This window comes from Ambystoma mexicanum, chromosome 2q (assembly GCF_040938575.1).
Source record: "Ambystoma mexicanum isolate Mex_15411 chromosome 2q, UKY_AmexF1_1, whole genome shotgun sequence".
NCBI lineage: Eukaryota > Metazoa > Chordata > Amphibia > Caudata > Ambystomatidae > Ambystoma > Ambystoma mexicanum.
The window spans coordinates 74,624,550-74,642,119 of record NC_090924.1 but is presented as its reverse complement, the minus strand read 5'-3'; the positions used below and the strand labels follow the sequence as shown (position 1 = coordinate 74,642,119).

At 46.7% G+C, this 17,570-nt stretch overlaps 1 protein-coding gene across 2 annotated transcripts in view; it reads right to left on the bottom strand.

The window, feature by feature from the left end:
- Window positions 1-17,570, bottom strand: part of DNAAF8 (dynein axonemal assembly factor 8) — a 1,512,143-nt gene that overhangs the window by 1,494,485 nt on the left and 88 nt on the right. The window contains exon 1 of one of the 2 annotated variants that reach the window (XM_069646873.1): window positions 16,766-17,560. The exons of the other annotated variant lie outside the window; for it this stretch is intronic. The gene's annotated coding sequence lies outside the window, so the exon portion shown is untranslated. Of the gene's footprint in view, window positions 1-16,765; window positions 17,561-17,570 lie in introns of those variants that run through there. 2 annotated transcript variants of the gene reach the window in all.

Below are 17,570 nucleotides of genomic sequence, written 5' to 3'. Positions count from 1 at the left end.
AACGCAACCAGAGACTACCAATGTAGTAAACAACCTAAGAATACTTATGGAAATGGACTATCACAGGAACTGCAAGTCCACACAATCGCCAAATAATGCTTATTCCTCCTACAACTACTCAGATCCCTGATAGTCACAAGAATTACCTACGCAAATAGCCTCTATCTAGGAATGCCAAAAAGACTCACCAAGAAACCCCAAAGGGTGTATAATACAGCAGCCAGGATCCTACTAAGACTAAACAGAAGAGACCACATCACTCCAGCACTGAAAACCCTACACTGGTTACCAGTAAAAAAAAGTGCATCAAATTCAAAGCACTCTGCATCACCCACAAAGCATTGCACGGACAGGAAGTGGAATTCCTCCAAGACAAGATTAGCTGGTATCGCCCAGTAAGGGAACTAAGATCCAGCAACGACCTACAAATAGAGGCAAAACACCACAAAAAAGGAAATTCGTCGGAACAGCATTCTCACGTCTAATTGCTAACACCTGGAACAACATGCCCAAAGTACTTACAACTACAGAAGACCACATCATCTTCAGGAAACTCCTCAAAACCTGGCTATCCAGCAGACAATGACAACCTAGAAGGGACACCAGCAACAACAACACTGCAGACAAACAACTAGAGAGGAGACGAGAGGGGCCAAAGAACTGCAAACAAGAACCTGGCTAGATACCGTCAAGCGGCATCCAAAGGTCTGCCCAAGAGAGACCAAAACGAACGGACCGACTTTACTAACCCTCTTCCCTCCCTGCTCCTGCTACATAACTGACGCCTCTACACCAGATCTTGAACTAGTCACACTCATATACATACAGAGAACCATTCCTATGCCGACATCCTGAGTGAACCACCCACATAGCCCAATACATCTAAAATGCAACAACACACCAAGATGCCAGACTACCTTACAGCTACGACCACCTGTGACTCTGAATCCCTTATGAACACTATCAAACCAGTGCACACAACCAACCCATCATAACCACACAACACTAACACCAACGCAAAACACTACCACACACACGAGGCATGGAATCTTACCCATACGGTCACAATGCGCGAGGCCCCTCACAAGTAACCACATGCATAACACTCACAGACGCCAGTTCCTCCTGGTTCTGAACCTATCCTCTCACCCTTTTCCCCCACTAACCCGCACCCCACTTTTTTGCAGATCCACGCGAGTGCCTGTAGACTGCCCCTTGGTGGCAGCGGTGTGGTACAAATCAACTGCACATAACATAAATCCAGTAATGATACTACATGAAAACATGCCCATAATGGCTCTGCCTCACACTCCTGTTGACTTTGCCTTTAAAAATGTCTTGTCACAACAAGAAAACATGTCCAAACTGGATGCACAATGCAGGCGAGTCTAGATGTGTAATAATGCTTATCATGTTTGCTTTACCCATGATGCCCAGTGAGAAAAGCCACGCCACAGTAAGAAATGGCTTGACTGACTGCCCTAAATGCCAGTCTAGACACATAATAACACTCATCATGCTTGCTTTGTCATCGAATCCCAGTAAAACAAAATGTCATGCCAAAAGCAAAGAATGTCTAGACTGGGTGCCCCAAAATGCCAGGGTAGCCACATAAAAGTACATATCATCCGTTCTACAAAACAAATCTATGATGGATACCCATTAAAAAGTGCATCGTGATTGAGACTCTAAGATGGCCACCGAGGGGAGAGCAGCGTGATCATGGAGCTCTCAACCTCTCCCCCCCCACCCCCCCGGGCCAAAGACAATAAAGATAGATTAAAAGAACCTTCCCCAGTTCCCCAGGCAAGGATTTATCAATGTAGGCTGCAGTGGTGGAGTGCAACAGCTCGGATCGCTGGGGGGCTTCGGCAGAGGCAGGTGTGCAGCCTTCGTCTCTGTGGTGTCTGAGGTGCAGGGGCACTGCACCCGCGGCCAGTGCAGGCCAAGCTGAGAGGTATGCTTGCAGACCGCGAGCAAGAAGAACCACTCAGGGAGACCCAGGGCGGCCGAGGATCCAGTGCGGCTGCGAGGGGTGGTGGAAAGTAGCCTATGTTGGTCGGTGGAGGAACCCATCAGGAAGGAGCTGCCTGCGATATTGGAGGCCCACAGGGGCTGGATTTGTGGAGCAGGGGCTCCCCTGCGGGTGAGCACCAGTGGGAAGATCGAGGCGGGACCAAGCCGCACCCGTGCCAGAAAAGTAGCGTATAATCAGAGAGATCAGGAGGACCCGGAGGAGCCATGCCTGTAGCCCACTGCTGAGAGCTGCAGAGTGGAGAAGAGCACCCGGAGCAGCCAAGAGCCCCAGGAGGGGATGCACAGCTAAGAGGAAGGAAGGCGGCAACCCTGAGGGGCTTGACTCCCCCTTGGGGGAGAACCATCACAGGTCAGTGTGCGCCCTGGCACAAGGAAAGGGTGCAAGCAGGCAGAGGCCGGCCAGTGAAGGCAGTGATCACCAGCTTTGAGCAGAGTGACATTGAGGAGTGGGGGAGCATGGCGGGAGGGCCCTGCCCAACTTTTGAAGCCAGCACTTTGCAGAGAAGACCAGGGGAGGCCCTGTGGTGTTATAGCCGGGGCAGCTGGAGGTCCATTTGAGGTACATTTTGGATTTATTTTGTAACTGCATATAGTGCCTCTGCCAGCACACCCCCATCCAGAAGTATAGCAAGGGAGACAAAGGAGCAAGAGGGGCACCACGCATAGAAGACAGTGACCGGTGGGGCCCCGGCTTCCCCGGGCAAATCCTAAGGCCGAATAGAGGGCTAAAGAGCCCTCTACATCCGTGGTGGGCAAGGAAGAATAAGGGAGAGGTAATTTGCTCGGGCTCAGGGCAGAGTGATCCTGGCACCAAGGCCAGGAGAACGGTCATTTGAAACCCGAGGAGGACAAACAGTGGCACACTGTTAGAGGGGAGTTCCGACCACCCCCCACAGTCAAGGGTGGACCCACAAAGTGGTGGAGGGAGGAGGTCCCTACACCCTGAAGAAATATCCAGAAGAGGTCCAAAGGATGCAAAACAAAATCAGGGAGAAGAGGCGGGGGCAGGGCTCCCCCCCCCCCAACAGACCTGCCTACGCACCATGTCCAAAAACAAGGTGAAGGACATGCAAGCTGCCCCCAAGTCTGTGAAGAAACCACAGGAGGGCAATCTGCAGAGACTCTGGCGCAGAGATCGCAAGGTACCGGCTGGAGGAGATCAGAGGCCCAGGCAGGAGAGGATCTGGAGGCGCTGGCAGGTACTGCAAAAGATTAAGTGGTCACACAGGGGGTCCTTCACCAATGCTTTCAGGATTTTTGGGACAAGATAGCGAACACCATTCAGTCGCAGTTGAGCATGATGCCACCGGGACTGTCCCAATCGTTGCAAGAGGTGAAGGGGGACATAATGAAAATAGAGGAGCGGAAGACAGTACGCATCTGCAATCATTAGCCTGCGCAGGTATTATTATCAGGGCAGTTTCTAGTCCATTTGGCGCCCAGGACGAAACACTAGAAAGCGCACCCACCCCCTGCCCGCGTGCCACTCTCAAACTACACTGTTGAGCAACTCCTACCCAAGGTCAATAAATCACTGCTAAACAAATGAAATCAGTTTTATTACATCATGATTCAAAAACTTTGCAGTAATTCCTCGGACAAAGCAGAGTACACAAACAGTATATACTACTTTTAAAGTTTTGTGTCAATTTTTAGTCTATGTTAAGGACACTCTCCTTGACTTTGCTGCTGCGAAAGCATTTATTGCTGCTGCATAATCAATGTTTTTGTCATGCGCCGGCCCCATGTGCGGCGGCGACAGCATCTGGGCACCCCTTATGTCACCTGGCCAACGCTGCAGGTTCGGCGGTCCTGTTCGGACTACATTTCCCAGAATTGCGCGCCAGTAGCTTTCTTAAGCACTATTGTCACGTGAGGAGCACGTAACGTGTTTCCGCGTCCGCACGCTAGTAGACTATTAGTAGTCAACATAACCGCGGCTCGGGTGCTCCTTAATTTTGCATGTGCTGCCAGTTTCGAAGTGCTTTGAACTCTCTTACTTACGTCATGACTCCTGTTTCCGATCCTTGCCTGTTATCACAGACTATTCTCTTGGATTGCCCCTTGGTTTTTGGTGCCCGGCTCCTTCAGATTGATTCCCCGGTTACCCGACGCTGAATTGCTTACCTGGATTTTCTTACTGCATCGTGCCTTGTTACGTTAGTTCTTGGATTCCAGTTACCCTGTGTTTAAATCTGCTAGTGCTTGTCAAGCAGTTTCCGACTCCCGTCTCAGCTACGACCTTTACTTTTTCACTTACCTGTGTTCCACTTCCTTCAGCCTTTTCTACTTTCACAAACCACCTAGCTTTGCTTTCCCTATCATCTCCTGCGAAAATCCCATTTCTTATTTTCTTTTATTTTATTTTTTGCCATACCTTTGGGACGCTTTGCTGAACTTTCAAGGACCTTTTTTCTGGACATCTTGGTGACCACTCTGGACGCTCTCCTGATTTCACCTCTGGTCACCCATCCTTCACTTACCTTTGGGACGCTATGCAGAGTATCGACGGGCTGCCTTGGATACCTTTTTAGATCGGGTCAGGTGCATCAACACTGACTATTTGGCATTCTGAACTTACTCTGTGGATTTCTCTACACCTTTTTTCACCTTGCTGATTCTGTGGCGCCAAGTCGGTTTCGGGTCTTTTCCTTCACGGAGCAGGTAAGAGTGGGAAGCAGAAGGTGGTGGTTGCCAAAGTTGGTATCTGTCAGGAACTCGGATTGGAGGGTCTGGAAACGCTGGAGGCATTGATTGCCATATGCGCGTTTCAGTCCTCACCCAAGATGGCGGATGAGTCCTTATATGCTGACTCCTCCCACCGACCTACACGTTGTATCTGTTTACCAATGCTACGGTTTGTGAGGATACTTCGTCCGTGAATTTATCTTTGCCTCTTCCCTTTTTTTTTCCTTTTCAGCCTTCCTGGTCCGTCTCGTCGGAACGTCTACTTCCCTTCTACCTTTTGTAGCCCCCTTTGCCTGCCTCTCCCTAGTCCTTATCCGTTGCTATCCTTGCCGCCTCCAGACTTACCTATATTGTTTTTGCTATCTTACGTCCTACTTTTCTACTTCCTCGCATCCTCCTGTTCTGTCAGGTTCCTTCCTACGTTTGTTAGCCCACTCTTCCAGGTTTTTTGTCTTCTTGCCTTATACTTTGCTAGGGCTGCCTTTACTACGCCCTTGCTATTTTCTGCAGCCGGTCCCGGCTCCTCAATTTCATATACTAAGCGGTCTCCCGCTCCGTAAGCATCTTCCTGTCGGCTTACCTTATTGCTCCTTGTTCGGTACTTACTACAAGCTCTGACGGTTTCTCACTATCCCTAGTCACCTTCACTATCGGGTTTTTCTTCGACTCCTTTCTGTTTTTGTGTACCCTCCTTTTCCAGCAATTCATCAAACTTCCGCCCTAACTCCAAGGATTTATATTGCCAAACAAACATTCCCTTGAATTCTACCTACACCGGCTGCCTTCAGGTCATCAAGGAAGTGAATTACAGCCAACTGAACCCATCTGAACTTACAGGGTTTTTTCCGCCTTTGTGCTTTTTCCCTGATTAGGGCTGGCCCCTGGGGGTCCCCGCGGTTAGGGTTCCTTCTCGGCCAAGGTGGCCTCCGGAGGGGCCAGACCCTACCTGCACGAAAAGAAGATCAGGACACCCAAAAGAGATACCCCCACTGCACGGAAGGAACAAAAGAAGACCGAGACCATCCCAATAGAGTATACCTCTGAGGAGCCAGGTGAGGAGGAGGGGGAGGAAGTTCTTAAACTTGACAGCATACAACACCCAGAATCCACCATGGCGTCATTGGAACAGTATCAGGAACTAGTGGCGGCCATGCAAAATCTAACGATGGAGGTCCAGGCCTTGAGAACTGAAAATATCGCCCTCCGACAACAGGTTGTAATGCATCGTGACGACCGCGGAGACTTGCCTACGATGCCTTTATCCTTTGGCAAGTATGATGGGCACCCCGGAGGAATGAAGGAATTCCTTGATGCGTGCACGGTATATTTTGCCTTTCGTAGCCACACCTATGAGACTGCTCGATCAAAGGTTGGGTTTATCATAGCCAATCTAATGGGAAATTCACTTTCATGGGCTACACCATTTGTAACCAGAAATGAACCAATTTTGGATGACTACAATCGTTTTACGGAGGTGTTTAAGGAACGATTCGACAGACCGGGGGTATTTTACTCTTCTTTAGAAGCAATCTTAGATGTCGAACAAGGAAACACTGATGTCCAGACCTATCTCTCCCGTTTCCAGAGACTGGCAGCCAAGGCGGATTGGCCGGATTCCGCCCAGCAAACCATTTATCGACGTGGCCTTCATGAAGAGATCAAGGATGAGCTAGACCGAGTAGCCCGACCTGCGCCTTTTCAGGACCTTGTTACATTGTCTCTTCAGATAGAGTTTCGTTTGAAGGAAAGACGATCCAAAAGAAGAAGCCGAGGCACTACTCGACCAACCCCTCTACCCTCATCCAATCCTCCCACCAGTTCTTCTCATCCCCCGGATGAACCTATGCAGATTGGAACAACCCGAGGACCGTTAACGCAGGAAGAGAGAAAGAGAAGAAGAGACTCTGGGATGTGTATGTATTGCGGCTCTTCAAAGCACTTATTAAGAGATTGTCCTGAACTACCTCCTAGAAGACAGGGAAACTTCAACCCCAGATCTACAGCAAGGGAAGTTTCGGGGGAAGTCTCAAACACCCTTGCAACCATACAAGAGCAGTACACACTCCGGAGGTTAGCAGTTTGATGGTGTTCCGAGTCCACCTTTGGCTGACAGAGGCCGGTCCCACTGAAGTATTAGCTATGCTTGACTGTGGAGCAACAGGGAACTTTATAGACTCCAAGTGGGCAGCGGAACATCTTGTATCCAATAGAACCAAGGCCACACCTTTCCCAGTGGAAGGGGTTGATGGTAGACCCTTGTCGTCTGGGCCGATAACTAAGGAGACAATCCCCTTAAGAATGAAGTTAAACCACCACGAGGAGTTTCTGGTCTTCGATCAGATCCGAGCAGCCCATTTTCCTTTGGTTATCGGCATTCCATGGTTAAGGAGGCACAACCCTCACATTGATTGGACCGCCAACAAGGTACACTTCGACTCCAGTTTTGTAAATCTCACTGTTTTGAATTACCTTTGGTCTCAAAGAACCCTGAATCTTCCATAAGCAGAATCCCAAAACGGATCACAGTTGCCTCTGTTCCTCTCCACTATCAGGAATTCTCTGAGGTATTCCTGGATACCATACCCCGACAACTCCCACCGCATAGAGCTGAGGACTGCTGCATTGACCTAACACCAGATGCCGTGGAACCCTTTGGGAGGATGTATCCACTGACGTTACCGGAGAGGAAGGCATTAAGGGATTACTTTGACGCAAACATACAGAACGGACTCATCCAAGAGTCTAAGTCTGCTTGTGGAGCTTCATTGTTCTTCATTCCTAAGAAAGACTCGGCTGAACTACGCCCTTGTATAGATTACCGGGGCTTGAACAAGGTCACCATCCGGGATAGATACCCCATGCCCTTGATTTGAGATATCCTGGAGGCGGTACAAGGAGCGGAATACTTTGATAAGCTCCTCTTAAGTCAAGCTTTGTACCTTCTGAGAATAAGACAGGGGGACGAATGGAAGACAGGGTTCCGTACCCCTTTTGGACTCTTCGAGTATAGAGTAATGCCGTTTGGCCTAGTAAATGCTCCAGCAGTCTTCCAAAGGTACATGGACAAGGTTTTTTCGGATATGCTATTTGTATCTGTGGTAGTGTATCTAGATGATATTCTTGTCTTCTCCAAGACTCTTTCAGATCACAGATCATTGGTCAAACAGGTCCTACGACGTCTTCAATCCCATCAGTTGCTGGTTAAACATGAGAAATGCATTTTTGAATCTACTTCTGTGTCCTACTTGGGATTCATTTTGTCCAAGTAAGGTATCGAAATGGATGCTAACAAGGTAAGGGCCATTATTGAGTGGAAGAATCCAGTTAACATCAAGGAGCTGCAGAGCTTCTTAGGATTGGCCAATTTTTATCGGAGGTTCATCCCCAACAAGGTGTTACCTCTGACCTCTTTATTGAAGAAGGGTGTTAAGTTCATTTTTGCCGATGAACCCCAAAGGGCGCTCCAATTTTTCTTAAAGAAATGCTTTTCTACTGCACCCATCCTGGTCCAACCTGATCAGACCAGACCGTACATTCTGGAGACGGACGCCTCTTCAGGAGCAGTAGGGGCAGTCCTACTTCAAGAGCAGGAAGATGGATATGAACACCCTGTAGCATATTATTCTAAGACCCTTACCTGTAGCGAACGCAACTATTCTGTTATCGAGAAGGAGCTTTTGGAGATTAAATTGGTCTGTCAAGAGTGGAGACATCTACTACAGGGAGCTAACCATCAATTTACCATTCGAACGGATCATCGCAACCTTCGGGTTTTGCAGCAGATGGAATGTTCCAACGCCAGACATGCCAGATGGGCATATTTCTTTTTACAGTATGATTTTGTTATTACATACATACCAGGAACAGAGAATAAGAAGGCTGATGCCTTGTCAAGAAGCCTGGGAGAAGAATCTGGTTCCTATAAAGGGACATGAGCTCATTTTCCCAAACCTTACTGTGTTGGCATCTACGGTTTCCTTTCTACAAGATCTGGTACCACAGTATCAGATGTGCACAGAGTTTCCATCTAAAGTGAGCCAAGGCAAGGACGGATTGTACTACTATGAAGGTGCACTCTATATTCCGACCAAGAAGCTACAGGTACAGATATTGTCTTGGTGTCATGATACGCCTTTAACAGGACATTCAGGTATAAGGAAGACATATGACCTACTACGGAGAGGTTTTTGGTGGCCAACCTTAAGAAGGGATGTAAACCAGTACGTTTCTACTTGTTCAGTCTGTGCCTCTAACAAATACCGAACTGGAAGACCCCTAGGATTGTTGCAGCAGCATTCCTTACCAAACCGCCCTTGGGAGCACATATCCACTGATTTTATAGTAGACCTCCCTTCATCCTATGGCATGACAGTCATCATGGTGACCATAGACTCATTCAGCAAATTGGGCCATTTTTCTGCCTTCAAACAGAAACCGTCTGCCTCCGAGATGGCAGCAACCTTTCTCCGGGACATTGTCCGTCTACATGGTTTACCCAGAACCATCGTGTCGGACAGAGGCCCCCAATTCACATCCAAATTTTGGACCTCTCTCTGCCAAATTCTGGGTATTCACAAGGCTCTCTCTTCAGGGTATCACCCGCAGAGCAATGGACAAACAGAAAGGTTAAACGCCAGCCTTGAACAATATCTCCGATGCTTCTGCAGTCCTCAACAAGAAGAAGAATGGTATCGCTTTCTCCCTCAAGCAGAATTTGCCTACAATAACGCCCTGCATACCTCGATCCAGATGAGTCCCTTGTATTGTACATATGGGTATCATCCCCAACACTTACCCTGGCTTAGTCCTCCTTCTACCAAGATCCTAGCTCTTGATGGAGTTCTATAGGACCTACTAGAGGTACACAAATTGGCCAAAGAAGCTCATCAAGCAAGTCAACATTCGCAAAAGGAATGGGCAGACAAGGGACAGAGTGGCAATCCTGCATGGAAGATAGGGCAGTTGGTCTGGTTATCCACCAGATTCCTGCCGAGATGGGTTCATAAAGGCAAATTCTCCTCGCGCTTCCTTGGGCCATTTCCAATTTTACAACAGATAAACCCTGTGGCATTCAAGCTCAGGCTACCGGAATATCTCAAAAGGGTGCACCCAGTCTTCCACGTCTCCCTTTTGAAAGAACATAAGGAGGACCCTTTCAAGAGACCCGTATTCAGAGGGCGTACTCAAGTGTCTCCTGTTCCCGACGAATATGAAGTATCCCATTTAGTGGATTCCAGATACCACAAAGGATGACTGTACTATCTGGTCCACTGGAAGGGTTATCCAGTTGAAGAGCGGACTTGGGAACCAGTGAGCCATGTCCATGCCCCACAGTTAGTACGACGATTCCACCGACTTCATCCGGGCAAACCCGGGGGATCTCCGAGAAGAAGGGGGCATACTGTCAGGAACTCGGATTGGAGGGTCTGGAAACGCTGGAGGCATTGATTGCTGTACGCGCGTTTCAGTCCTCACCCAAGATGGCGGACGAGTCCTTATATGCTGACTCCTCCGACCGACCTATGCGTTGCATCTGTTTACTAACGCTACGGTTCGTGAGGATACTTCGAGTGTGAATTTATCTTTGCCTCTTCCCTTTTTTTTTCCCTTTTCAGCCTTCCTGGTCCGTCTCGTCGGAACGTCTACTTCCCTTCTACCTTTTGTAGCCCCCTTTGCCTGCCTCTCCCTAGTCCTTATCCGTTGCTATCCTTGCCGCCTCCAGACTTCCCTGTATTGTTTTCGGTATCTTACGTCCTACTTTTCTACTTCCTCGCATCCTCCTGTTCTGTCAGGTTCCTTCCTAAGTTTGTTAGTCCACTCTTCCAGGTTTTCTGTCTTCTTGCCTTATACTTTGCTAGGGCTGCCTTTACTACGCCCTTGCTATTTTCTGCAGCCGGTCCCTGCTCCTCAATTTCGTTCACTAAGCGGTCTCCCGCTCCGTAAGCATCTTCCTGTCGGCTTACCTTATTTCTCCTTGTTCGGTACTTACTACAAGCTCTGACGGTTTCTCACTATCCCTAGTCACCTTCACTATCGGGTTTTTCTTCGACTCCTTTCTATTTTTGTGTACCCTCCTTTTCCATCTATTCATCAAACTTCCGCCCTAACTCCAAGGATTTATATTGCCAAACAAACATTCCCTTGAATTCTACCTACACCGGCTGCCTTCAGGTCATCAAGGAAGTGAATTACAGCCAACTGAATCCATCTGAACTTACAGGGTTTTTCCGCCTTCGTGCTTTTTCCCTGATTAGGGATGGCCCCCCGGGGGTCCACGGGGTTAGATTTCCTTCTCGGCCAAGGTGGCCTCCGGAGGGGCCAGACCCTACCTGCACGAAAAGAAGATCAGGTCACCCAAGTGAGATACCCCCACTGCACGGAAGGAACGAAAGAAGACCGAGACCATCCCAATAGAGTATACCTCTGAGGAGCCAGGTGAGGAGGAGGGGGAGGAAGTTCTTAAACTTGACAGTATCCTTGACTACTGTGCTGAACTGTTGTTATTGTTCTTTCCTCTAGCTCTGTTGCTGCTGCTGCTCCTGCCTTTTCACTCAAGCCCCTAGTCTGTCAGGCGCACTATATTCCTGCAGACTGCGCTCTTGTGGGGAAAGACTGTTTGCAATTAGCTCCAGAATATCGAGTGAATTGTGTGATATACATAACTGTCTAAGGTTTTGACAGTTTTCAACAAGTTCACTCTCAATTGAAAGTATTGCAAGGGGTGATGGCCTATCCTTTGCCATTGTGGAGCACAAGTATGTCTTTATCAGTTTCAATTTACTAACGCTCCTCTCACCACTTGCCACTGTAATTGGAATTGTTAGTAAGAGCCTCATGTCAACCCACACATTTGGAAACAACCAATGTGTTTTGTATGATGAATGTGCTGCAAAACTTGAAGGGGCATAATAGAACTCTTCTGAAGTGATGGCTGGACATGCCTCTGTTCCTTGGACAACTGCGAGCCATCTATATCAGATTCTGGTGCACTATCACCACCCTTTGCTAACAATTGCTCTAGGTGCTTGCACAATTGTATCAGTTGTTCTTTCCCAGGCAAGAGCTTTATGTTGTACATGAAACCCCAGCTTGTGTTGTGTGCAGACAACTGGGAAAAGCGACTTTCAAACGAAGTAGTTATTGTGTCAATCAGGGTATAAAATACGGTTACTTAAAAAAAATGTTCTTCATTCTCAGGGGTCTCGTCGTGAGTCTCATACGCTAACATTTTCTTTTTTTCCTATGACGTTTAGTTGTCTTAAAAGTAGGGTGCCTTAAAAGTAAGGCTCTGTCTTTTGCTGTTACAGCAGACTCAAAACCAACACTCCTATAACTTTTGACAAAGGCAATGCAGTTCTTAAGCAGGTCATTGCTGGCCGGCAAATCAATGTGTTTGGACTGCATAGATTTGCTTACAATGTTCACCTGAAATAGAAGGTCATACCTCACAACTTAAGTACAAATAAAACTGAAATCTTCCAAGTGTAAAGCAAGGGATTTAGCCTCCGAGGACAATGTTGGGTCATTTACTTTTTCTTCAATGCTCATGAGTGCTGTGAGTATCTCAACAAATTGATACTGCACAGCTCTCAATTCTACATTCCCATTGTGTTTCACAGACCTTGTTCAAGGAAAGATTTTTTACATGCTCACTGAGAATGCTCCAGCGTTTGATTGAAGCTTTAAACAAATTTTAGAGTCTATGAAGTACACTAAAAAGAGAAACAGATTTCACAGAGGATTTGGAAGCATCGCCAACCACCAAATTTAAACTTTGGCAGCCACATGGGTTACAAAATGCACGTGAGTATTGCTCGAGAACTTGCGCTTGGACTCCTTTGTTTACCCCAATCATGTTTGCACCACTATCAGACCCCTGACCATGGCAGTTGTCCATCTCTAGACCGCATTCTGACATTTCAGAATACAGAAGGTTTACAAGTCCTTCACCAGATGTGTTGTCTGCGGGGCGATACCCTATAAAATATTCCTCCACAGAAATGCCTTTGCCTGTAATATCCACAATTCCTACAGTGTAAGACAGTTGCTTGGTCTGGTTTATATTTGGGGTACAATCCAAAATAACAGAGAAATATTTGGCATCCTTCACCATTTGTAAAATGGCATTCTTTACTTGAGACCCCATTAAACAAATTAGTTCATTCTGAATAACATTTCCTCAATAGTGACTGTGGTTCTCTTGTGAGGTCACTTGATGCAAATGATCCATCACGATCGGAACAAATGTCCCTGTAGTTCAACAAGGCCTAAGAAATGTCCATTGTTCTGAGTAAGTAACTTGTTTGAAGAGCCACGGAAACAAAAATTACTACTGGACAGAAAGACAACAACTGATATAATTCTTTCAATCACAGCCTGACAAATCTTGGTCTCTGCCTGTATTTGATCTTGCATGAGAGAATCAATACCAGCATGTCCTGTGAGGCACCTTTCAGCATCCACCCACTTGCCACTGGATTTGGCATGTTCAGGAGACCGTTTGTGCATTTTCAAATAGTTATCAATATGCTTCCAGTTATTAATGCCATCACTACCAAGTTCTGATTTTGGCATAGGGCCAAAAATCCTACAGCAAAAACAGTACTCTATTAGTCAAAATGGAATATTGCAGCCATGGCCTGGAGACTGTTTCTTTGTTAGGTAATACCATGAGCCCACATGAAGAAGAAAAGTGCCTATTTTTGTCATCCTTTGGGTATGAATAACTAGGAGGTGGCCCTCCCATTACAATTTGATCACGCACATGTTGAGGCACTGATTTAGGCCATAAAGAAATGTCTTCAAACCAACACGTTTTACTGCCTTGTTTCCGTCGGTCATCATTGCCCTCTAGTTCTTGGATTCTTGAGGCCTCATCTCTTGAAACTTGTGGCATGGCCACAGGCAGCAACGTTTCCTCAGGAATACCTGTTGCCTGGCCTTGGGCAGGGCGCTTATCTACTTCTTTTGAAGAATGAAGATAGTACTTTGGCACTTTTGATACCTTGCGCCACTTTTTTTTCTCTGCCAGTCCTGTGCTCCTGAAGGTCTTATTGGTTTCGACATTGCCAGTAAGTTCAAACGCCTGAAGTAACAGAAATAACCAGAAAGTATGGACCAATTATAACATGTTGCAATATTCTTGCTAGGAATAATCCAACCTCCCCAAAAACGTTTTTTTAAAAGTCTTTTCAGTTTAAATGATGCATTGATTGCGAAGCAAAGTAGCGGTAAGGAGGTTCCATTCTAAAGGTGCTGAGTTGAAAGTAGCCCAAAATTGGAGAGGCCATATCATGGCCATACCTATTTGAACAAAACTTTTCTAGCATTTGGACAAATACGATGTATGCCAATTCCTACCAATGGCTGACAGGTTCCCCATCTCACATTGCAAGTGTCAATCCCTCTCTCAACCAAATACGCTGTTACCCAACTACAACAAAACAAGGGTCTGAATTGGCAGATGGGGTAAAAGGTAGTCTGGAAACTCCACTCATTACCACGACCTGCACTTTAAAGTTTGTGGGAGGCAATAACTTTTGGTTCAGAGAAAGGGCTGCTTGAATTAGGACCATATGGCACATTGTTTACAGGCTTTCCTTTTAATTAACAGGTCAAATCGAATCAGATTGTTGAGCAATTTTTGGAGTGCCGTTTGTCATTTGAAAGTCACTTTTAAGGTGATGGTGCTTTCAGATAGTTCTATTTGTGCGGAAGGAAAGGGCAGAAGGTCTCGATCACAGCCTCTGACGCATTTCACATAGCCATAAAGTGGAAACATCCTACTTATCTACAGTACAGATGCCAGCCTCCAGGTCAAATAGGCAGGCAACATCTGACCAGAAACTCAATCAATCTAATACAATATTCCTCAACTGAATCGTCTTTGTTTTAACCATTAAGAAAGCAAAAACTGAAATGGAATACAGAGGTGAGGAACCAGAACAGCACAGGAGCACCGGCGAGCTTCGTTACGAGGCCAGAGTGAACCAAGAGGCACGGAGGTAAATAAAAAGCAGCATGTGGCCTGAGGGTAAGAGCATCCCTCAGTTCACCTAGGACCAACTTCCCACATAGGCTGCAGGTCACAACAGCCTGACTTCTGGCACATCTACGAGCGTTCACTTTTCAGTACCCAGAAGGTGCACTGTGCCAAAGGAAAGTACTTGTCAGCAAACAACTCTTCTGACAAAACATCAAACAGAGGCATTCAGCTGATGTGATCACAGAGGGCTGGACTCCACTTCACTGAGTCCTCCTGCAGCCCTGAAGCTTAGCCAATTTGCACATTTCGGTGTGCATTTCACAACAAGTGTGATACAGCAGTCTCTACCCAGTCTGGTCACAATGCTCTCTCCCAGTTACATTTCAACTCCTCCTCCGAGTCACATCTACCCCTACCCTCAGCTTTCTTCCATCTCACTCTTGCCCTTTAACCACCCTTTGCCTCCATTTTTCTCAAGTGCAATCTCTGCCCTCATTTTGCTTCCCGTATAGGGCCTATATTTTCCTCTATCGTTCCCCCTTTCTTAGACTCGCTTTCCTCACCTTTTCCTTGACTATCTCATTTTCTGTCCCACTTTAATCTCTTTCACTCTGTCTGCATGGCCGTCCTTATTTGAGCCTTACACCCGCTGGGCATAATCTCTTACAGTGAAAGACACCTTACATTTGGTCACGTATTAAATGGCAGAAACCCTTTTAAATAGAAGTGGAACACATTCACTATACCATCCGTCCATCGCACATGGCCTTCAGGGGCCTGTGTAGAACTTTTCAAAGTAATTCAACCCACAGGACAGGATCTCAAGTAGTCCAATTTCTGGACTGAAATAATAAACCTCATATCAAATTGCACTCTGGTACTTGTATGCCCGTTTATATAACCTTTACAGGAATGAAAAATGAAACACAAAGATGGTAGCTGCCTGTTAGTTAGGATTAGAGAGCGCTTTTTCTGCCTCTTTTTAAAGAAACAAGAGTGTGGGAAAAAAGCATGTGATAAAAAGTGGGCATTGGTCTCAATATATTACTAGTGGTCAAATATTCACACTTCAGAGTTATTTTGTATGCAGATTACTGTTGTGCAGCAGAAAACACTTACATTTGTCCATGCAAGGGGCTCATCCTATAGGATGCATGTTACACATGCATGTAAACCTCCAGAGATCTTTGCACTTCCTACGTTTTTGAATTCTGGCCAGAACCTTTCTGCCCATCATCCTTGCCCTGCCCATGAAAGGAGTACCATTTTGCTGTTCTAAACAATGAAATAAAGATATACCATCAAAGCTCAAACTCGGATCTTGTCTGCGGGACCGAGCAAAAGCAAACAAACCGTCTCATCAGATATATTCCCCTTGGTTTATGGGGCCCTTTGCCATAGGCCCACTTGTACACAGCGCAGGTTCACCCGGTCTAGAAATCCTGGCTGCACCACTGCAGCCAACTCAGTACGAGAAAGGACTCCCGCCAGGACGAAGAACTATTTGCATGGGAATAAAACTTCAATGGAACCATGAAAAGAAGTGTAATTAGTTCCATATCTTCCTGCCGCGAATCCTAACTCTAAACAAATGAAGTTCTCCGAACTGCAGAAAACAGTACCAAGTTTCAAACCTGTCCAATTAAAACCAACAAAGAAGAAAGGTTGCGGCTGAAAGTGCCCAGAACAGCAGCAACTTCCAATGTACGCTTTCAACTCTAACTGAGAAATGTTTCTGCCGTTTAAACTTTTTTGGGACAGAACAGAGTGTAGCTACGTTCTGCCATTTACCCTTTCAGACGCAGCACATATTCTAAAGACGAAGCAGGAACACAGCAAAGCGATTGCAATACACGCACTCGATTCAACCGAGGAAGGCGTCTACACGTTGGAAAAAAATCTGGACTAGGAAAGTGTAATACAAAATATTCCCATTTGCCCGTTCTTGTCCACAATGCACTCTGAATTATGCAAACTAGTTTGAGCGCCAGCCTATGTACACAGTTTAAAGGAACATTTTCTAAAATGTCAACAGAAGGGTCGGGCTGTACCTACCTTCTTTCTGAGTAGTTCTGCACACAAGCGAGTCGGGGAGGCAACGCAGTCTTATTACTTTGCTCACTGGTCCTGGTAGAAAGCAATTGGAGTGTCAGGCGGGAAGCCGGGAACGCTCAAAGGCAGCCGTCTTTTTCCCTCCATGGTGTGTTGTTCCTGCTTGATTACAAAGGCGGGCGGCCACCAGGAAAGGTGCCCTTTTATGTCCCCACCCCAAGTAGTGCAAAAGTTCAGAGAGCCTCTGACTTCCATAACGTTACACAAGTACTATGTGACTGCAAGTCAGGAGCTGCTGCTACTATGCTGCGGCTACTCTCCCCACGGCAATCACGTCCCACATCCAGGGAAATTTTGCCCTCATGGGGCAATTACGCCCCCGGGTCAATTGTGCCCCAGGCAGCTGCCCGCTTCGTCCAGGTCAAGAAACAGGACTGTTCATTATATATGTAGTCACTTACACCTGAGCAGGGTCTGTGTAGTAGCTGCACAGCAGTTACTGCGTCTGCGAGCGTTACAGAGCCTGAACCTTAGCGCAAATGAACTTCAGAGCAGCTACGGTGTCTACAATACCAACAACATGCTGCCCTGTGTAATTTCAAAACCATATGTTTAGAAAGTCACGTACTTTCAATGTTTAATTTCAACATGTGATAAGTACAATACAAATAATTAAAGCTTAAACGCGCATTTCCAGAGGTTGCAAAAGGGCTCCTCTTAACAATATAACAAAGGGGTGAGAAAGTCTAAGTTAATGGATGCTAAAAGAAATGGATATAAAATTCACTACAAGAGCTGGATCGCACGC